Here is a 19,989-nt window from a genome sequence, read left to right as displayed (position 1 = left end):
GCAAATGATGGAGAGAGAGAATGTTAATAATACATATTAAGCTTAAAAGGGTGCTATACATAGATTTATTCTGCCCTCCCCAAGAGCTGGTTGTTAAACATTTACCAGCAACCCCTGAAAACAACTGGCAAGAGGAGGATTCAGGAAAAGAGTCAGACAGAAAGGGGTACCCAGAATCAAGGATTCTAATCAAAGAATCCTAATTTTCGTGGGGGAGGAAGAGGCTAGGCATATAATTTCATTGGCACAAAGAGCCCCCCAACTCCTGGTGAAGGAATGGCTTCTCTGAATATCAATCCACACACATGCTCTACAACTTGCTTTCAGAGAGTTACCTGGGGTACTTCAAAGTTAAATGACTTGCCCAAGGGCACACAGTCAGAGTGAGTTATTGAACCCTGATCTTAACTCAGAGACCAGGTCTAGACCCATTATGCCACAACTACCTCTAAAATGACCATTTCTCACAATTGGGTTATAAGAGGCCCAAGGATGAAAGGATGGTTTTAATCGCAATGGATGTAATAGGTACGAGAGTCAGCTTCTAAAAAGAAGTGGGGGTTCCTTATATAAAATAATCATCAAAACCCAAAGCTTACTATTAGAAATTTGAAAATACATATGCATACTAAGCGCCTGACTATGTTAGAGGGGTCCAACCTGGTCCAGAACAGTTCGTGGTTGAACATCTGTTTCCTGCATATGATTCCATTAAATCCCTTCTCTACAAATTAGTCAAAGGAGTAGATTTTCGTGATTTCAGTCAGAAAGCTCTAGAAATGACAGGCCACAAATTGGTGTGGACCAGGATAGCCCCTGTCAACAAACGAGTTTTATGGTCCTGCCTTCTTTTATCAGCAAAAGGCTTTCATCACTGGCTGAAAGTAACAAGGGGGAGCCTACTGTGGGAATGCTTTTCAAAACAATGCACCCACCGCTATCTAGAGTCGCCCAATCAATAACCGTGTGAATGGGATGATGAGACCAGAGCAGGTCCTTCTAGCAAAGCAGAGATTTTCCAGATGACGTCCTTACGATTTTTCATATAAGTTCATCCAGAAAACTGCAAAAGCCAAAATGACAATATGTGTTCTCACTACTGTTAGGATAAAGGGATATTGAAAGTGCCTAAAATAACATGGAAGAACATGAGCTCTGAAGTAAGAGGACCTGGGTTCAAATCTTGTCTCTGATGCTTGTGACCCTAAGTGTTTAGTCTCTCTGAGTCTCTGGCTCCTTATCTCTAAAAGGGGTGGTGAAATGGGAGAAACTGAGGCATGGAGAGGTAAAAATGAGCTGGCCTTGGAGCAAGTTGGGAACAGAGAGATTATCCAATACAAGGCTACTTATTATAAAGAAGGCGATCAGGGGTGGAGGGCTGGGGACCAGAGGTGGGGATTACACGTCATCTCCTCCACCTGACTGCGAGCCCCTTGGGACAAGGAACTGTCTTTGCCTTTCCTTGTATTTCCCATGTTTAGCACAGGGCCTGGCTCATAGTAGGTGCTTAATAAATCCTCTCTCTCTCTCTCTCTCTCTCTCTCTCTCTCTCTCTCTCTCTCTCTCTCTCTCTCTGTGTCTTTCTCTCTCTTCCTCTCTCCCTCCCTCCCCTTTCCTCGCTCTCTCTCTCTCGCTCTCTCTCTCTCTCTCTCTCTCTCTCTCACACACACACACACACACACACACACAGAGAATGATGTCTAGTATGACCTCTCTCTAATAAACTCAGAGTTCAAAGAAATCTCTGAGGTCAATCTTAGACTGAGAACCCAAAGGGCTCCCAGGGGTCAGTGAATTTTTCAGTGAAGGAAACTGAGGCTCCAAGAAGAGAAAAGCCTTGCCCAAGATCAGCGCAAGTACTAAAGGAAGGCCAGGACTGGAATTGAGCCCCAGATCCTCTGACACACAGGCCAGCGCTCTTTCCAATGCACCATGTTGTATCCCTGGTCCGACCCCCACCCAAGAAAGCCGTCTCCCTACAGCCTTCACATTGCGTGGCCTCCCTCCCTCTGCTCACTATGAGTGAGCTGGGATTGCTGGGAAGTAGGAGCTGACATTAAGCCTAAATTTGTTTCTTTAAAACCTCTACCCAGGAGTCCTGAGGTCAAACAGAAAAAAAAAAAATCTATTCCCTCACCCACACAGCAGCCTGCCAAGGATCTGAAGAAATAATATTATCTTCTCCAAGAGAAACATCCCCAGTTCCTTCAAATAACAACAACAATAATAATGTTGATGGTGATAGCTATTTGTGTTTCCCTTTAAAGTTTGCACAGCATTGTTCATATATCGATTCACTTAAGCCTCACAACTGCCCTATGAAATGAGTGCTACTAGGATTCCCAATTTCCAGATAAGGAAACTGAGGCAGAATGAGATTGACTGCCTTGCAGAGGAACACACAGCTAGTAAGAGTCTGAGACAGGATTAAAACCCAGAACCCTGACTCAAGTTCACACTCTATCCACAGGGCCGCCTTGGTGTCTCATGCCTCAGTCGCCAATCTATGCTGGTCATTTCTTCACCTACTTTTTTTTTGCTGATATCTTTGTTTTTTAAATCATTGTAACTTTGAAATATAATCCTCTTCTCTCTCCTCCTTAGAAAGCCATTCCTTATAACAAAGAGACAGGGGAAAAAGCAGCAGCTCAGCTAAAGCAACCATCACATCAGCCACCTTCAGCATCACATGAGGCGTGTCCCCTGCCCACAGGCCATCGCCCTCCTCTGCAAAGAAGGGAGGGAGGAGCATTTCCATATCTCTTCTTTGGGCCCAAGCTCGGTTGTTATAATTGCATACAAGTATCCCTTCTAAATACTGTCAAAGTCCTCCCTAAAATGTGTTGCCCAAAACAAAGGACCATACTTTCAAAAGAAGTACTAGATTCGGAGTCCAAGGGCCTGGGTTCAAATCCAGGCTCTGCCACTTGCGACATCTAAGTTACCTTAGGCACATCACTTCTCCCTAGACCTCAGCGTCATCTGTCAAATGAGTTGGGGTGGACAAGACACTCACGAGGCTCCCTTGCAACTCTTAATTTTCAATCTCCTGGGGTCTGGGAAGCTCAGAGTATACCATAAGGGTTCCCCTTCACTAGTCATGAAGCAGTAGATCAGACTACGTTTAGCGCAATGAATTTTTCGTTTCCTTTTTTCTTCCAGGGACAGAGTCAGATCGCTAAGTCTTGTGTATCTCAGAATAACTTAATGAACCAATAACATCACTAAGAGGGTAAAAGGATTCATTCACACATCTTTTCCCCCTTCTCTCCAGAGCAGATGGCTTGCAGAAGAAATAGAGGAATATACCACGAGGTTAGAATAGTTAAATGTAAATAACAGTTAAACCCAAATAACCACTACTTTTATTCTGATAAAAGTCATCCAAGTCATACATTGTTACTGCTGCTCAGTCATTCATTTGTGACCAACTCTTTGTGATCCCACAGACCATAACTGTCCATAGGGTTTTCTTGGCAAAGACAGTGGGATGGTTTTCCATTTCCTTCCTCTGTGGATTAAGGCAAACAGAGGTTAAGAGACTTGGCCAGGGTCATACAGCTAATATGTATCTGAGGCCACATTTTAACTCAGATCTTCCTGATTCTAAACCCAGTCCACCGAGCCAGCCAAATAGCATCTTCTAAAATAAAACAATCTACTTGAACTAGTGTGTTGTATTTTTACTAAAAGGATGACTTCAGATAAAAGAACATTTCCCACAGCTAGTGACTCCAGAGCAGAAACCAGACAGTATGTATGCTAGATGTCTAGGCAGCATTTAATAATGATGATAAGAACAGAAAGCATTAATAAAGCACTTTGAAAATTTGCAATGTGTTTCACAAATACAATCTTGTCTTGTCTTCACAACAACCCTGGGAAGTAGATTCTGTTATATTGGTACTTTACAGATGAGGACTGAGGCAGACAGAGGTTGAATGCCTTACCCAGGGTCAAATAGCTGGCATCTGAAGTTGGATTTGAACTCAGGCCTTCTGGACTCCAGATACAGTACTCTGTTCACTGAACCAACACTCAGCTGCCTCTCAATTTGGGAACAGCCACTCACACGTGGAGACACTAAACTTAAGGAGTTTTACAAATTTCCCTGCTGGTGGGGTCAGAACCAAAGGCAGAACTTAATTTCCTTGGAATGAAGGCGTTCACTGGATCCAGGTGAGCCCAGAGTTCCTTCTAGGGACCCCTCAGGCAGCAAGTTGAATCTTGGGAGCTCTGAGAACTGGAGACCAAAGGCTGGCTCGGCTGTGACCGACGCTCAGCAGACAGCCACACTGGGAGTGAGAAGACCACGATCAAATTCCAAGTCACTCACTTAGGACTTGCATGACCTCGGCTGGGCACAACACCAGACATCTAGGGGCTATGTCATTATCTGTAAATCAGCCAACCATCACGTATTAAGCGTTCACTGCATGTCAGGCCTCAAAGGCCCTTCCAGCTCTTGAGGTACAACCCCATTGCTTCCCAATTTGATTATGTATTGACCAAGACAGAATCTGGAGTAACTGGGCCTGGGCAATCAGAGGAAGCCTTTTAAGTCCATAAGCATTTATTAAGCTCCGGCTATGCACCAGGCACTGTACTGAGTACTGTGGATACAAGGACCCCCCCGCCCACCACCACCACCAAAAAAAGACCCTGCCCTCCCTAAACTCCCAGTCTAATGTGGAGACGCCATGACAACTGTGACGGGGCTACAGATGGGGTGAACTGGAGATAATCCCAGGGGAGAGGCAGCGGAGTAAGGTGGATGGGGAAAGGCTTCTTACAGAAAGTGAGATTACCTGGGGACCTGAAGGACATCAAGGAATCTGAGAAGCAGAGATGAGGAGGGAGAGAATTCCAGGGCCGGGGGACAGCCAGTGCAAAGGCATGGTCAGGAGTCTTGTTTGAGCCAGAAGGTGGGTGCCGTTATCATGGAAAATGATAAGGTGGAAGAAGGTAAGGTGGGCGCTAGGTGGCGCCATAGTGCACAGAGCGCCGGTCTTGGAATCAAGAAGACAACTTCATGAGTTCAAATCTGACCTCAGACACTGGCTATGTGATCCTGAGCAAGTCACTTGACTCTATCTGCCTCAGTTTCCTCATCTGTCAAAGAAGCTGGAGGAGGAAATGGCAAACCAATCCAGTATCTCTGCCAAGAAAACCCCAAATGGGATCACAAAGAGTTGGACGTGACCAAAACCAGTGAACCGCAGGAGAAAAAGAAGACCCGAAAGGTAGAAGGGGGCCAGCTTGTAAACGATTTTAGAAGCCAAACAGAAGATGTTATGGTTGATTGTGGGGGCACTGGGGAGCTATCTGTGTTCACAGGATAGGTGATGACACAATCAGACCGGCACTTCAGAAAAATCAATTTGACAGCTAAGCAGAGAATGATCTGGAGTGGGCAGAGACTTGAGGGGGTGAGATCGAGCACAAAGTCATGGCAAAGATGCCCGTCCACTTTCTTAAATCAACCTTTTAGTCCTTCACTGGCCACTGTACGTCAAAATGATAATTTATCATTTCATTATTAATTCTAATGAGATTTTTAGTGCAAGACAAGCTTCCTGTGTGGGACTGGTGCTGGGCTAAGTTGTCTCATTAAGGCTGACTCTCGGTTTTTCAGTCTGGACCTGGAATCCCAAAGGAGCAGGGGAACTCTCAGTGTGGAAATCCCTTCACTGATCCAGATCAACCACTCCCCCGGAGTCACCAAAAAGTAAAATGACTTGCCCTGGGTCACACGCACAATATGGGCCACACTCTGGACTTTACAGTAATGTCTACCTGACCCTAAAAGAGGCCCTCTACACACTACGCACAACAACTTCATGCAGCATTAAAATTCACTGAGATTTTAAACTCATTTCTCAAATAAAGTTCACTCTGGTCTCTCACTGAGGTGTAAACATGAAAGTGGAGGGTGTCAAAGGCAGACCATCTATTCGAAAATGTTTCCTCGGGCCTAGCCCCGCTCTGAAAAAAAGGGAGTGGGGAGGGGTATTTCCCTTTCCTTACCTCTTTCTTCCACCAAAAAGTCTGGGTCTGAAATTTTTTTAACTCAAACTATAACTGGTTCAATTGCTGCACTGAATTATAGGTAAAATAGCCTTTATAAACTGACCAGGGAATAGGAGCCCATTTGTACCTACATGACAAAAGGCCTTCCCACTCCCAAACAACTCATAAAAACACGCTGTGGTTGGGTTGGGTTTTTTAATCCACTCTAAGTGGGAGGTGGGGTGAGATAGCAAAAAGATCCCTGAAGCTGTGGTCAGAAGACCTGAGCTACCACCTGTGTGCTCACAGACAGGTCATTGCATTTCTCTGGGTCTCAGCTACCTCACCTGTAAAATGAGGAAGCAGACTACTATCCCCCTGAGGTCCCTTCCAACCCTAGGTCTGAATGCTTTAGACAAACCACGTAATATCTCTGCCTCAAGTTTACTCCTCTGTAACCCAAAGGATAAGGGCAGCTCAGTGGCCCTAGAGTCAGGAAGACCCGAGTTCAAATCTAGCCCCAGACACTTACTAGCTGTGTGCCCCTGGGTTTCCTTATCTGAAATGAGCAGGAGAAGGAAATGGCAAACCACTCCAGTATCTCTGCCAAGAAAACCCCAAATGGGGCCATGAAGAGTTGGACATGACTGAACAACGATAAAGACCCCAAAGGACTGGAGCAGATAATCAGAGAGGTCAGGCCAGTGGTCAGAAGGCCCACCATCCCTCCGAGATCCTGGCCCTGAAGAAGTTCATCTCCAAAGCTAACATCCACAAGCCCCAGGAGAAGTCCACACCTGTAGGCCAAGCCCCAGATTTTGATGGGGTGAACAGCAGACCCACCCACAAAGACGTCCCCTCCCACAAACCCAAGCAAAATCAAAATAGATCCGCATTTTAAAAGACTCATTTCTTCCCCCACAGGTATTGATCAGGTTAGAACAATTCCAGATGCAGCATGGCTTCTGATCTGAGTTTTGTTTCCTTAAGGCGTGCTCTCTGAAAAACGAATTCATAGGTCAAACAAGAGGGACCAGGACAGCACGGGTTTCAATTCAATACACTCCGAGTCAATTCAAGAAACATTCTCTAAGCCCCAAGTATACTGGAGCTGTTCAGGGTGCTAAGAAGACAAAGGCACAATGGCTAAGTGATGGATTCACATACAGTTTATTCAAGGTCTACTATGCTGTTGGGCACCATCCTAGGCCCAAGGGGCTACAAAGACAGCTCATGCTTGACAATCTATTAATCAGCAGGCCCCTCCTATCTGGGCAATCCATGAACACGCATTTCTGAATTCTCCTTTGTAGGGCCTAGGGGGAGAGGGGATCCCACAAGTTCTTAAATGATCAAATATTAGAATTAAGAAGAGCCCCTGCTCACATACTACTTAGAAAAAAGCAGTTTGCAAACACACAACACAGAATTGGAGTAAAAACAAAGTAACTTAGGGGCAGAGAGAGTACCCTAAGGACTGGGGGAATCCTGCAAGGCTTCCTGTAGGAGGGGGCACCTGAGCTGTGTTTTTTTGTTTGCTTCTTTTTTGGGTTTTTTTTCTGAGCTGTGTTTTAAAGGATTCTTTAAAAAAAAAAAAAGACGAAGATAAAGTACATTCCAAGAACAGATGACAGACTGGGCAAATGCATGGAGGCAGGAGCTAAGAGAATCTGCCTTCAGTTATACTGGGCATTGAGTGGGTGGGACCCAGCACCAGTGCATTATCACTGAAAACAGGCACTAGGGGAAGGACAAATTCTAAATTGGAGACGGTTCCACATGAATGTAAAGAAAAGCAGAACAGGAAAGATGAAAAAAACAAAAAGGGAAACATTTCGGGAAGACCTCGCCCTGTGGTCCCCAGCCTTTTCCAAGGCAAAAGACCCTTTCTAACAATTCTTATTAAACACAATGATAAGCAGTTACTAGGAATTTAAAAGACAGAAGCTGAGATTCCTCACAACAATTCCTTCCAGGGGTCTCTGGATCACAGACCAGTAACCTATTCATCTAGTCTACTTTTTGTTTTAAGGCAACTGGGGTTAAGTGACCTGCCCAGGGTCACAAAGCTAGTAAGTGTCAAATGTTTGGTCTGAGGCCAGATTTGAACTCAGGTCCTCCTGACTCCAGGGCTGTTGCTGTATCCACTGTGCCACCTGACTGCCCCTCATCTAGTCTATCTATTCATCTACATATATATAACATTTATTCCAGGGGTGGGGAACCTGAGGCCTCGAGGCCACATGTGGGCCTCTCGGTCCTCAAGTGCGGCCTTTTGACCAAATCCAAAGTTCACAGAACGTATCCCCTTAATATAAAAATTTCGTACTTTTATATTTACTTATTTATTCACAAAACATAAAAAATTTATATTTACAAAATATTAAAATTATATATTTTTATTTATGAAACAAAATTTTATATTTTAAATTTATTTATATTTACAGAATATTAAAATTGTGTATTATATATTTATTTCTATTTATAAAACATAAACATTTTATATTTTTATATTTATTTATTTCTATTTATAAAATATAAACATTTTATATAAGGGGATATGTTCTGTAAAGTTTGGATTCAGTCAAAGGGCCGCACTTGAGGACCGAGAGGCCCACATGTGGCCTCGAGGCTGCAGGTTCCCCACCCCTCATCCACCCTTCATCCTGCTGCAGTGGATAGAGTTCTGGATTTGGAGTCAGGAAGACCTGGGTTCAGATTCCTCCTGAGACACTACCCATATGATTTCGGACAAGTCACTTCTCTCCCCAAGGCGCCATTTGTATATGAGGGCGGTGACCTGGATGGTCTCGATGGTCCCTTTTAGCTCTAAATCGACCATCTTTTGGCTTCCAGATGAAGAAATTGGGGACTAGAAGAGCTGCATGATGACCCTAAGTCACCCAGAGGATTGGGTCAAGTCAGGCCTCAGGCTCCCAAGCCAATGCTTTCTTCATCCCTTGCCTCCTAATAATGAGCCTTACGTCACTGGCTAGGTCCGAGAAGGAGAGGTGCATCCTAGATATAAATGAAACACTTGGTAGGTCCCCAAAGCATTTATTTACAAGAGGCACTTAAATAATGGATGGCTGATGGATTTAGAAAGTCATCTTCACTGCTCTGAACCTCCCCTTCGCATCTGGAACCTCTGTGTTCAAATCTGGCCTCCTGACACTTGCTGGTTGTGTGACCCTTGCCAAGTGACATAACCTCTCTGAGTATGCCTTTCCTAACCGCAAAATAAAAATATTAATACCCATAGATCCAGTCTCCTAGGGTGCTTGTAAGGATCAAATGAAATAATACATGTAAAGAGGTTTGTAAGTAAACCTTAAAGCTCTGAATCCACGGCAGTCATTTATCTGGTTTGTGTTTTTATTTTAATGCAATATAGGGAGACTAGAGTTCAAATTCTGCCTCACACATTTACTAGTTGTGTAAACCTGGGCAAGTCATGTCATGGCTCTCTTCCTCAGTTTCCTCCTCTGCAAAAGGGGGTGATAATAACAACACCCACAAAACACCTTTTGATAGGATCAAATAAGACACCATCTGTAGGGGGCTCTGCAAACCTTAAAGGCCCATATAAATGCTAGCTCTCACAGCCATCCACACAATTTTCTTGTTCAATCATTTCAGTTTCGTCCGACTCTTCACGAGCCCATTTGAGGTCTCCTTGGCAAAGACACTGCAGTGCTTCGCCATTTCCTTCTCCAGTTCATTTTACAGATGAGTAACTAAGGTGAACAGGGTTAAATGACTTGCCCATGGTCACACAGCTAGTAAGTGTCTGGGGCTGGACTTGAATTCAGGGCCTTTCTGACTCCAGGCCACCATACATACAGTAACCATAAGAATATTTCACATCTGGGTCTTGCTGCAAGGCTTACAAAGCACCATCCTGGCCTTCAAGCGTTTCGCATTCATACCTTTTCTCACTAAAAAAGGTTAAAGCTGGATTATTCTCAATCAGTTCTGTTCTTTGTGACCTGGGCAATGTGGACTGATCACTTTTTATCCAAATCCTGAGTCAGAACAGAAAGGAGCATCAAAGTTCAGCCCTCTTGGTTTTCTTCTGAAGCTTTTCCAATTCTTTTGATTCATGTTTCACTCTTCATTTCTCTCTCTTCCTCCTTCTGTCTCTCCTTCCCTCCCTCCCTCTGTCCCTCTCTGTCTCCCTCCCTCCCTGCCTCCCTTCCTCTCTCTCTCCCTCCCTCCCTTCCTCTCTCTCTCCCTCTCTCTCTCTGCCTCCCTCCCTCTGTCCTTCTCTCTCTCCCTCCCTCCCTCTGTCCCTCTCTCTCCCTCTCTCCCTCCATCTGTCTCTCTCTCAACAAAGATAAAGAATGAAATCTAACCGTGAGATAAAAAACCTCAGCCACATAGCGCATGCAACATTTCACGTCCATGCTCCCCTACTTGCCCACCAAGAGGAGGAAAGTACATCATCTGTTCAGCAGGATCAAAAGAGGTCACAAAAAATTGATCTGACTTCAGCAGCATTGAAGGAAACCCCTTCCAATTTGTTTTTCTTTCTGGATAAGGAAACTGACGTCCAGAGTTAAGGTCACACGGGAAATTTTCTGAACTCACACTTCAGGGTATGTGGTCTGACAAAATGATATATCCCTTTTGCAAATCCATCCTAAAAGTACAATTTCTTGAATTCACTTCCATGTAAATAAATAAAGTATAAAGGCACCATGCCAGGGCCTCGAGATACAAAGTCAAAAACAAAACAATTCTTGCTCAAGAGGGTTACATCATACTAGGAAGCTACAATACGTACACCTATACATCGATGTATATATACAAAGGAGTTTGCCTTTGGAAAGGGCGCTATAGGATGGGTTTAGGGGTGCCAGGAAAGGGCTTGTGTGAAAGGTAGCATAGGGTATGTCCTTCTGTTAACAAGGGGCCTCCTCAGAAAACTCAGGAGGGAGGTCCAAGTCCTTGGACCGCCTGTCACGTTCTAGAAAAAGTGGGGGCCAGGGGAGAGCACAGCAATTATTCTACGCTGCCTTTACCTTTTGGTAGGTTTTTAATTCAAAACAGCAGAATAGGATGAGAGGCTAGGAAAACCCATTGCTGGAAAAAAATCAGCCTTTGAATGAGCCTGAGATCTCCATCGATTGGGGCCATCTCATTCCCGTATCATCTCTGTTTAACTGGCTGCAAACAACGGTCCCTGGACGTCTTTACATTCTGCCAAAAGAGAAGCAGGGTCTTGGACCCTGTTTTGTCTTCCTTTCCATGACCACCCAAGGCAATGAACAGGTAGCCATCTGCTCCGCTCCAATGGTTATTAAAAGTCTCATTCATAAGGAGGGGTCATTTCATTAGCCGGTATTCTGTAGATCATTTTGTTCCAGGCCTCAGGGGAAACAAAAGCCATTTCTAAAGCCCACAGCCACATGTACAAGATTCAGCGCTGCCTGGGTCAAAACTGACCAAGTTAGCTATGCCCGATTCTTTGGCCCACCTACCCTTTTTTTCGGTGTTTGGTCCTACTTGGTTTTACAAAAGAAAGAGGTCTCTTTCGTGAAGCACCCTTTTTCCAATTTCCACTGAACAGAAGCCAGAAATTCATAGGAGCCTAGTTTTCAAGTTCAAAGGAGAGTTTTCAGAGTTGAGTCTAATCCCACCATTTTCGAGATAGAGACAGAGAGCGCAAGTGACTCATACAAGGTCGCACAGCTAGTAGGCATCCGAGGTATAATTCTAATCCAGGCCTTTCTACCTATTACAGCTCTATCTACTATCCTCCTCAAACCATAATTTAATCCAATTTAAGTCATTTCAATGCAAAGGATCATTAAAATAAACATCTCTAAAGAGTGGGGAGGGGGACTGCCTTGGGCTGAAGAAGACAATTCATTTCTATTTTTCCATTGAAACACTCTACTGTTTAGCAATTCTTTAAACACAGAAAGAGACCTATGAAGAAAAACCCTGAGGAGGGGCAGCTAGATGGTGCGGTGGATAGAGCACCAGCCCTGGATTCAGGAGGACCTGAGTTCAAATCTGGCCTCAGACACATAACACTTGAAAGAGAGAGGGAGAGAAAGAGAGAGAGAGAGAGAGAGAGAGAGAGAGAGAGAGAGAGAGAGAGAGAGAGAGAGAGAGAGAGAGAGAGAGGAGAGAGAGAGAGAGAGAGAGAGAAACCCTGAGGGTCCAAACACAAGTCTGTACAGGCACTGAGAGGAAGAAGAGAGTAGTAGGGCATGGAGGAAAAAGGGGAGGAAAAGAATAGGGTGCTAACGAGCCAAGAGGGCTATTCCTGGAAGCAAAGGAACACTCAATGATCTCTCCCTTTGCTGAGCCTCAGGCTTCTCATCTAAAAATGGGTATGATGAAATGAGAGCGGGACTTGAAGTCTGAGGATCTCGGCTTGAATCTCAACTCTGCAGGCTGGTACAGGGAGAAGAATTCAGAGTCCAAACATCTTAGTTTGAATCCTGACCGTCAGGTGCACTACCTGGATTGACCAGAGCCTGGAGAGGCAGGTGGAATTAATGAGAAGTTCCTTCCAGCTCTACATTTATGACCCTATGATTGGCCTTGGCCTCATTTTCCTTTATAATGAGGGAGCTAGGCTAGATGATCTCTAAGCCCTTGTAAAATGAGGGGACAGGCTAGATGGGCCCAAAGGCCCTTTCCAGCTGCAGATCCGTGTTCCCGTGGCCTCTCTGAATCTCAATTTCTTCTTGTGTAAAAAAAAAGGGGGGAAGGGTTTAACTAGTTGACCCCTAAGGTTCCTATAAAACAAGGGAGTTAGAAAAGATTCCTGGACATCTGGAATCTTATGAGCTCTCTCAGCTCTAACTCAACGTTAGACAAATAACAGATATTTGCAATGCATGTTACGTTTTTGATTTAACGTCCAAACGCACAGAATTGTTTAGAACAAATATTTAAGGTCAACCCAACTTGTCTAAGAACCAGAGACCTGGAGGAAGAGGAACAAGGCAGCACACTATGGAACAGGAGGAGGTCCATAAGGCACGATGCTGAAGCAGATGAATTTCACACCAGATATGCCATCAAGGTGTTAGGATTTGTCACGGCTTTGGCTAATGAAACGTTGTTTCCCTCCCTCTCTTCTCTACTACAAAATGACTCGATTACAGTGGCCTCTATCCTCTGCGATGTTTGTTCCAATTCCAAAGAGGGCAGCTGATTGCTTCCAAACCTAATTACAGCCAAATGAAAGTCCCTCGGAACCATCACTGTAAATTAGGGCCTGTCCAGCTCCATCCACATTACCTTATTTGGAGACATATGATGGAGGCCCTCACTGAATAAGGAGCAGGTGCAGGGGGTGGGGGCAAGGGCCAAGAAGGACCAGAGACAGACTCGAGGCAGGAGGCCCTACAGAGGCAAAGTGGCCACCTCTGTGAGGCTGTGATCGTCGAATGCAGGCATATGCAACCTGGCCTTGTTCATGATTGCTCCCAAAAGGCCCTGCCTCCAGGGAATTTCCAAAGATTTCAATCCCCTGTGGGGGTGGGGGGATAAGAGGGAAGGGGTGAGCCATGTAAACACATATGGGTGAAAAAAGACCCTCCAGGAATGGAACAGAAGGTCCACAGTGCAAGGAAACCCATGCACATAACAAAACAACGTGGGCTTCTGCACGGAGTCCAGGACACCTAGATCCCCCTTCTGTCCAGTCAGCACAATTAAGCCTTGTCAGGGCCCAGCAGCACCCGGGATGCAGTCAGACAGCTGGATTCCTCAAGGAGCGGAGCTTGGGCTTAGGGACAAAGAGTAAGTGCAATGAAAGGCTCTGTGTGTGTTGTGTGTGTGTGTGTGTGTGTGTGTGAGAGAGAGCAGTGAAAGGCTCTGTGTGTGCAAGAGCAGCAAAAGGCTGTGTGTGTGTGTAAGAGCAGTGAAAGGCTCTGTGTGCACACGCATGTGTGTGTAAGAGCAGTGAAAGGCTCTGTGTGCGCATGTGTGCGTGTGTAAGAGCACTGAAAGGCTCTGTGTGCGCACATGTGTATGTGTGTAAGAGCAGTGAAAGGCTCTGTGTGTAAGAGCAGTGAAAGGCTCTGTGTGTGTGTGTGTGTGTGTGTGAGAGAAAGAGAGAGCAGTGAAAGGCTCTGTGTGTGTAAGAGCAGCAAAAGGCTCTGTGTGTGTGTAAGAGCAGTGAAAGGCTCTGTGTGTGTGTGAGAGAGAAGAGAGAGCAGTGAAAGGCTCTGTGTGGTGTAAGAGCAGCAAAAGGCTCTGTGTGTGTGTGTAAGAGCAGTGAAAGGCTCTGTGTGTGTGTAAGAGCAGTGAAAGGCTGTGTGTGTGTGTATGTGAGAGAGAGAGAGAGAGAGCAGTGAAAGGCTCTGTGTGTGTGTGTGTAAGAGCAGTGAAAGGCTCTGTGTGCACGTGTGTGTGTGTGTGTAAGAGCAGTGAAAGGCTCTGTGTGCGCATGTGTGCACGTGTAAGAGCACTGAAAGGCTCTGTGTGAGTGTAAGAGCAGTGAAAGACTGTGTGTGCATGTACGTGTGTGTGTAAGAGTAGTGAAAGTCCGAATGTACGTTTGCACATATGTGTGTGCATGTGGGTGTCTCCCAAGTGTGGAGTCTACCTAGAAGCAAACAGCAGCTCAAGTCACCCCACGCATACAGAACAGTTCTGTTTGGAGTCATTCCTATTCCCCAAAACATCCAAGGGAAAGTCAGAGAGGAGACACGGCAATATTGTGCCCTTTTTCATTTTTAATTAAAAAGAGGGAGATAACAGCCCTTCTAAAGGAGAGAGCATTCACTGTCAGGCACAATATCTAATGTTGCAAGGCCATTATGAGAACAAACAATCAAGGAAAACATACACACACACACACACACACACACACACACACTCACACTCACTCACTCCCAGGTGTCGGGGGTGAGGGCTGCAAGCTTGACGAACACATCACCACCGCTGCTGCCAGGGCTGGCCGAGGAGAGCCAAGATAAATCAATCAATAAAACCCCAAGTCTCTACTTAAAATCTGGTGAAAGGTCAGCTCTTGCCATCAGGCAGGGGGCTGGACCTAGACTCCAGCCAACCTGGGCTGCTACGCCCACTCTCAGACACTCCCTAGACACCGGACCCCAGAGATTTCCCTCATCTTGCAGAATGCCTTCAAATATCCAAGTCACACCACATGAGAAGAAGTGTTCTATATGAGTGAAACAGTAACAGCAACATGGCTAACATTTCTGAGGCAGCTAGGTGGCACAATGGATAGTGTGCCAGGCCTAGAGATGGACAGGAAGACTCATTTTCTTCCTGAGTTCAAATCTGGCCTCGGATGCTTACTAGCTGGGCCACCCTAGACAAGTCACTTAACTTTGCTTGCCTCAGTTTCCTCATCTGTAAAATGGAGGGGTCGGATTAAGTGGCCTCAGAGGTCCCTTCTGGCTCTGTGCCCTGCCTCACAGCACTAACTGATAATAAAGGACCAGAGAGAAGAATTCTGGGCCCCCTCAACTCTTCTTCTGCCCTAACATCTAGGCCAAAGAGAACCCACACACACCGAGAGTTGAGAAAGCAGAGCTCCATCGTTCCATCGGACACATCCAGGCAGGAGCGTTCCCTCCTTCCCCAAGCCCACCCACCATTTCCTTTTCAATTAGCAGCTCATGGAAAGGAAATAATGAAAGCAGCTGCTAAAGAGTACTCCGATGTCAGTGAAAGACTGCAAACCCCAACTGTAAATAGCACGTTGTAAATCGCTTGTCACCAGCACCGTCAACTCTCCCCGGAATCACCCGGCAAGCGACAATCAAACCCATCTGCTGTTTCCCCCGCCAATGCCCCTGGAAGGCGGCAGCCTCTCCACCCATCTCCTGGCTGGCTCTCTCTCATCACCTGTCACGTCTGGGCTCGCAGGAAGAGGCACCGGGCTCCCCCAGTGAGCACAGAGGAGGAGGGATTAGAACGCAGGACATGGGCCAGTTTTATCCCTTGAATCTGAGAGCTGGCTGAGGGCAGAGAACATTGCAGCAAACAAGGGGGCCAAGGGCAGGGAAGGAAGGGAAACCTAAGAGATGAGATTAGAGGAACAGTGGACATTTCTAGGAGGTCCCAGACAAGGAACGGGACATTATTCTGGCCTCCTGGAGTTGAACCAAGACTATCTCGATAAGGAAAAACCTCTTCCTTCTGTTTCAACAATCACTGGGGCTGTGAGAGTAAAGAAGGTAGCACCTAGACCATGACAGCATGGTTATTATTTATTATTTTATTACTGTTTATTTTATTAAGCTCCAGTCTCCTCATATGTAAAAAGGTGTTGAATTAGATGGTGTCTGAGTTATCTTCCAGCTCTAGAGTTAAGGCTCAATGTCCCCATGTGGGAAAAGAAGGGGTTTAAACGTCAATGGCTTGGGAGGTTCCTTCTTCCTCTAGAGCTGTTTTTCTATGACTGGCATGGGTCATCTGGAGGGATCCTGAAACTACCCACAGGGCAGATGTGCCAGCATTTCTGCACGTGGGAAGCAATAAATGAGACAGATGAACATGAAACAGAAGTGAAAGAAAAAAGGGAACTGCTGCTATAAGAACGGCACACTAATACATTGTTGGGAGAGCTGAAAATTGATCGAGCCATTCTAGAAAAGTTTGGAATTCTACTAGAAAAATCATGAGGTTGTCTCCTCTGACCCAGGAACAGCATGGCTGGTCACGAACCCCCCAAGTGATCAGAGTCAGAAGGAAGAGTCCAATATATACAAAAACTATAGCCTGTTTGTGTCACCAAAGAGGGCCCTAGTCCAAAGGGGACTGCATGAATAAACTGTTTATGTTCATAAAATAAACAGAATAGAATACGATTGTTTGGTCATTTTTCAGTTCTGTCCAAGTCTCCATGACCCCATTTGAGGTTTTCTTGGCACAGATACTGGAGTGGTTTCCCACTTCCTTCTCCAGCTCACTTTGCAGATGAGGCAAGCAGGGCAAAGTGACTTGTGCAGGGTCAAACAGCTAGTAAGTGTCTCAGGCAGGACCCAAACTTGGGTCTTCCTGACTTCAGGTCTGGCACTGTATCCACCTAGCTGCCTTACCAGAATGCTACTGACCCATTAAACGTGAACATGGAGAATTCAGAAGAGCTTAGCAATCATACAACATACCAGAGAAGATCTACAAAAATGAACACAAGAATGTTTTTAAAAAGAAGGTGATTCAGATCAAAGCGAAGCAAACCAAGAGAAGAGTCAATATAGCGACCGAAGTAATTTAAGCAAGACGCTATCAGAACGGGCCAGAAATTGATCAATGCAGGGATCAGGCAATCAATCAACAACACTTTATTAATTAATTGCTCTCTATGTGCTAAGCTCAGGAGATACACGGGAAAGCAGAAACGATCCTGACTTCGTAGTGAAACGTGACTCATTCTCCAGTGAGGTGGTGGACTGCCAATGCAGAACGGGGCATAGACAGCCACGCGAAGCAAAAGGGCTTTCTTAACGCTGCAGCTTTGTTACTGAAGAGGATTTTATTACGGGAGGGGGTGGAATCATAAGAAAAGGTCAGCAATGTGAACAAGGGGTGCAAACACCTTTTTAAAAGGGAAGAAGAGGGGGGGAGCTAGGTGACACAGTGGATAGAGCACTGGCCCTGAAGTCAGGAGGACCTGAGTTCAAATCCGGCCTCAGACCAAACTCTTGGCACTAACTAGCTGTGTGACCCTGAGCAAGTCACTTAACCCTAACTGCCTAACCAGAGAGAGAGAGAGAGAGAGAGAGAGAGAAAAGAAGGCTCTGTCTTACCCTCACAGGAAATGGGCACATTTAGCCACTTAATGAGATAGAAAAAGGTTCTTCGGATCACTTCTACAAATTAGCCTCTATTTTCTCTCCTGTCTTATTATTCCCTCTGTTGGTTTGGGCAAAGGTTCAGTCCAAGGGAAAACATGAATTTAAACGGTGGTCCAGGTGAAAACAACCAGTGTTTTATGTAACCATCACGTGCAATGCTACTAACTGTCTGACGAGGAAATCAGAAATCTGAGGCCGCTAAAGACCCTCTCCCCCAAATGAAGCCTTTGAATTCTTTAGTGTTTCATAAAAATGTTTTCACTTCAAATCACATTTTCAAAACAAAATCCTAGCTCATGTCTCCATTAACAAGCATAACAAGTGGAAACTGAAAAAGCCCACAAAGCGAAAGTTCAAATACCTTTTTGCCAGTAAAACACAAGCTCGAACGATGTTACTGCCTCAAATGTTTGGATTTCCAGATGCCTGCAGACATTACAGCCGCACTGAATAAATACCTGGGTGAATACTGGATGGATTTCCACCAAAAACTAATTAGCGAGTTTTCTGATACCTGACTTCCGCTGAGCCTGCTAGAGGAAAGGTTCAGATGCTCAATATTGCCGGGATAAGTTAATTTGAGCGGATAAATTTCGTGGTGAGCATATCAGAAAGGATGGCTCAACACCAGGGAAACAATGAACATTATCTCCAGGAAAAGCAAGTCTCCCATCAGGGATGCACATGGCGGATTATTGCAGAGCAAGGGTAGATGCGAAAGGAGCCGCGGCATGGATGATTTGCACCTTCCTAAAACGAGCCAACAGTGGGGCTGAGGGAGGAACCGTGCAACTGTTGGACATTTGTTTTTCTGGCCAAAGTTTCTACAAAAAGGGGAGGGGGAGATCTGTAACATGTCAGGTATTAATTAATGTTCTCTGACTGACTTTCTCTAAAATGGCCTGAGGGGCCAGGGCGGTGGTATATCATCAGCCTCTAGTACACTACCTACGTATATAGTGGGTGCTTAATATACGCTTTGTGATCGACTATGTCTCCATATAGATGATTTTATTTTGTTGGTGGGGTATCATCAGCCTCCAGCATACTGCCTGGTATATGGTTGGTGCTTAATAAATGCTTTTTGAATATCTCTCCATATAGAATGTAAGCTCTTTGAGGGCACATAATTCTCCACATTCCCCAGAATAGTTTCTGACACATAGTAGGTACTTAAGAAATGCTTGCTGATTGAACTAAAATCACCCACTAGCCTGTATGAACAATGTAGTTCTTGTTGCTCAAATACGCTGTCAGTCTCCATCTCCCTCATTCCCTAAGGCACATTTTCAACAAATCACCAGCTATGATTTTTTTTTCCCTACCCCCACACCAATCCACATTATGATCATTCCCCCAGACACAAGAAGCTCACTAAATCAGATCCTCATTGTGCATGCCTAGAAACAGGACGCCATCCAGCAAAAGCATTCATTCATTCACTTATTCATTCATTCATTCACTCATTCATTCATTCATTCACTCACTCATTCATTCATAGAGCATCTCTCAAAACCAGTGTTGTACAGAGACTTAATCAGACCAGCCATGTAATCCTTTTAAACAACATCTGCCCTTAATGCTAGAGCCCAAGGACTGATTTCAAATCCTACGTAAGACAACGACTGTGTGCTGTTTGGGCAAGGCAATTAATGTCTGTAGATCCCTGTAAAATGAGGCCCTTCATGCACTCAGTCTGTGATTTTAGATGTCCTCTGTGGTCACTTACAGCGAGAGAGAGAGAGAGAGAGAGAGAGAGAGAGAGAGAGAGAGAGAGAGAGAGAGAGAGAGAGAGAGAGAGAGAGAGAGAGAGAGAGAGAGAGATGATGGATGAGTGGATGGATGGATGGATAGACAGAAAAACAGACAGGCAGATAGACACACACAGACAAACAGACACACAGACAGACACACAGATAGACAGATGGAGTGGGTGGATGGATGGATGGACGGATGCATGGACAGACAGATGGATAGACAGATAGATAGATAGACAGATAGATAGATAGATAGATAGATAGATAGATAGATAGATAGATAGATAGACAGACAGATAGATAGACAGACGGACGGATAGACAGACACACAGATAGACAGATGGATATAGATATATCTCTGCAACAAACACTTTGTTCTGAAGAACATCTTTGTTTTATGATTTATGGAAATCAGATAGCAA

General features: G+C 45.1%; 1 protein-coding gene across 1 annotated transcript in view; it reads right to left on the bottom strand.

Annotated features, from left to right (window-relative positions):
- Positions 1-19,989, bottom strand: part of AUTS2 (activator of transcription and developmental regulator AUTS2) — a 1,261,165-nt gene that overhangs the window by 928,711 nt on the left and 312,465 nt on the right.

The sequence above is a fragment of the Phascolarctos cinereus genome, unplaced genomic scaffold, assembly GCF_003287225.1.
Source record: "Phascolarctos cinereus isolate Bilbo 61053 unplaced genomic scaffold, phaCin_HiC Scaffold_5;HRSCAF=322, whole genome shotgun sequence".
In the NCBI taxonomy this organism is placed as follows: Eukaryota; Metazoa; Chordata; class Mammalia; order Diprotodontia; family Phascolarctidae; genus Phascolarctos; species Phascolarctos cinereus.
This window is presented reverse-complemented; position numbering and strand designations above follow the sequence as displayed.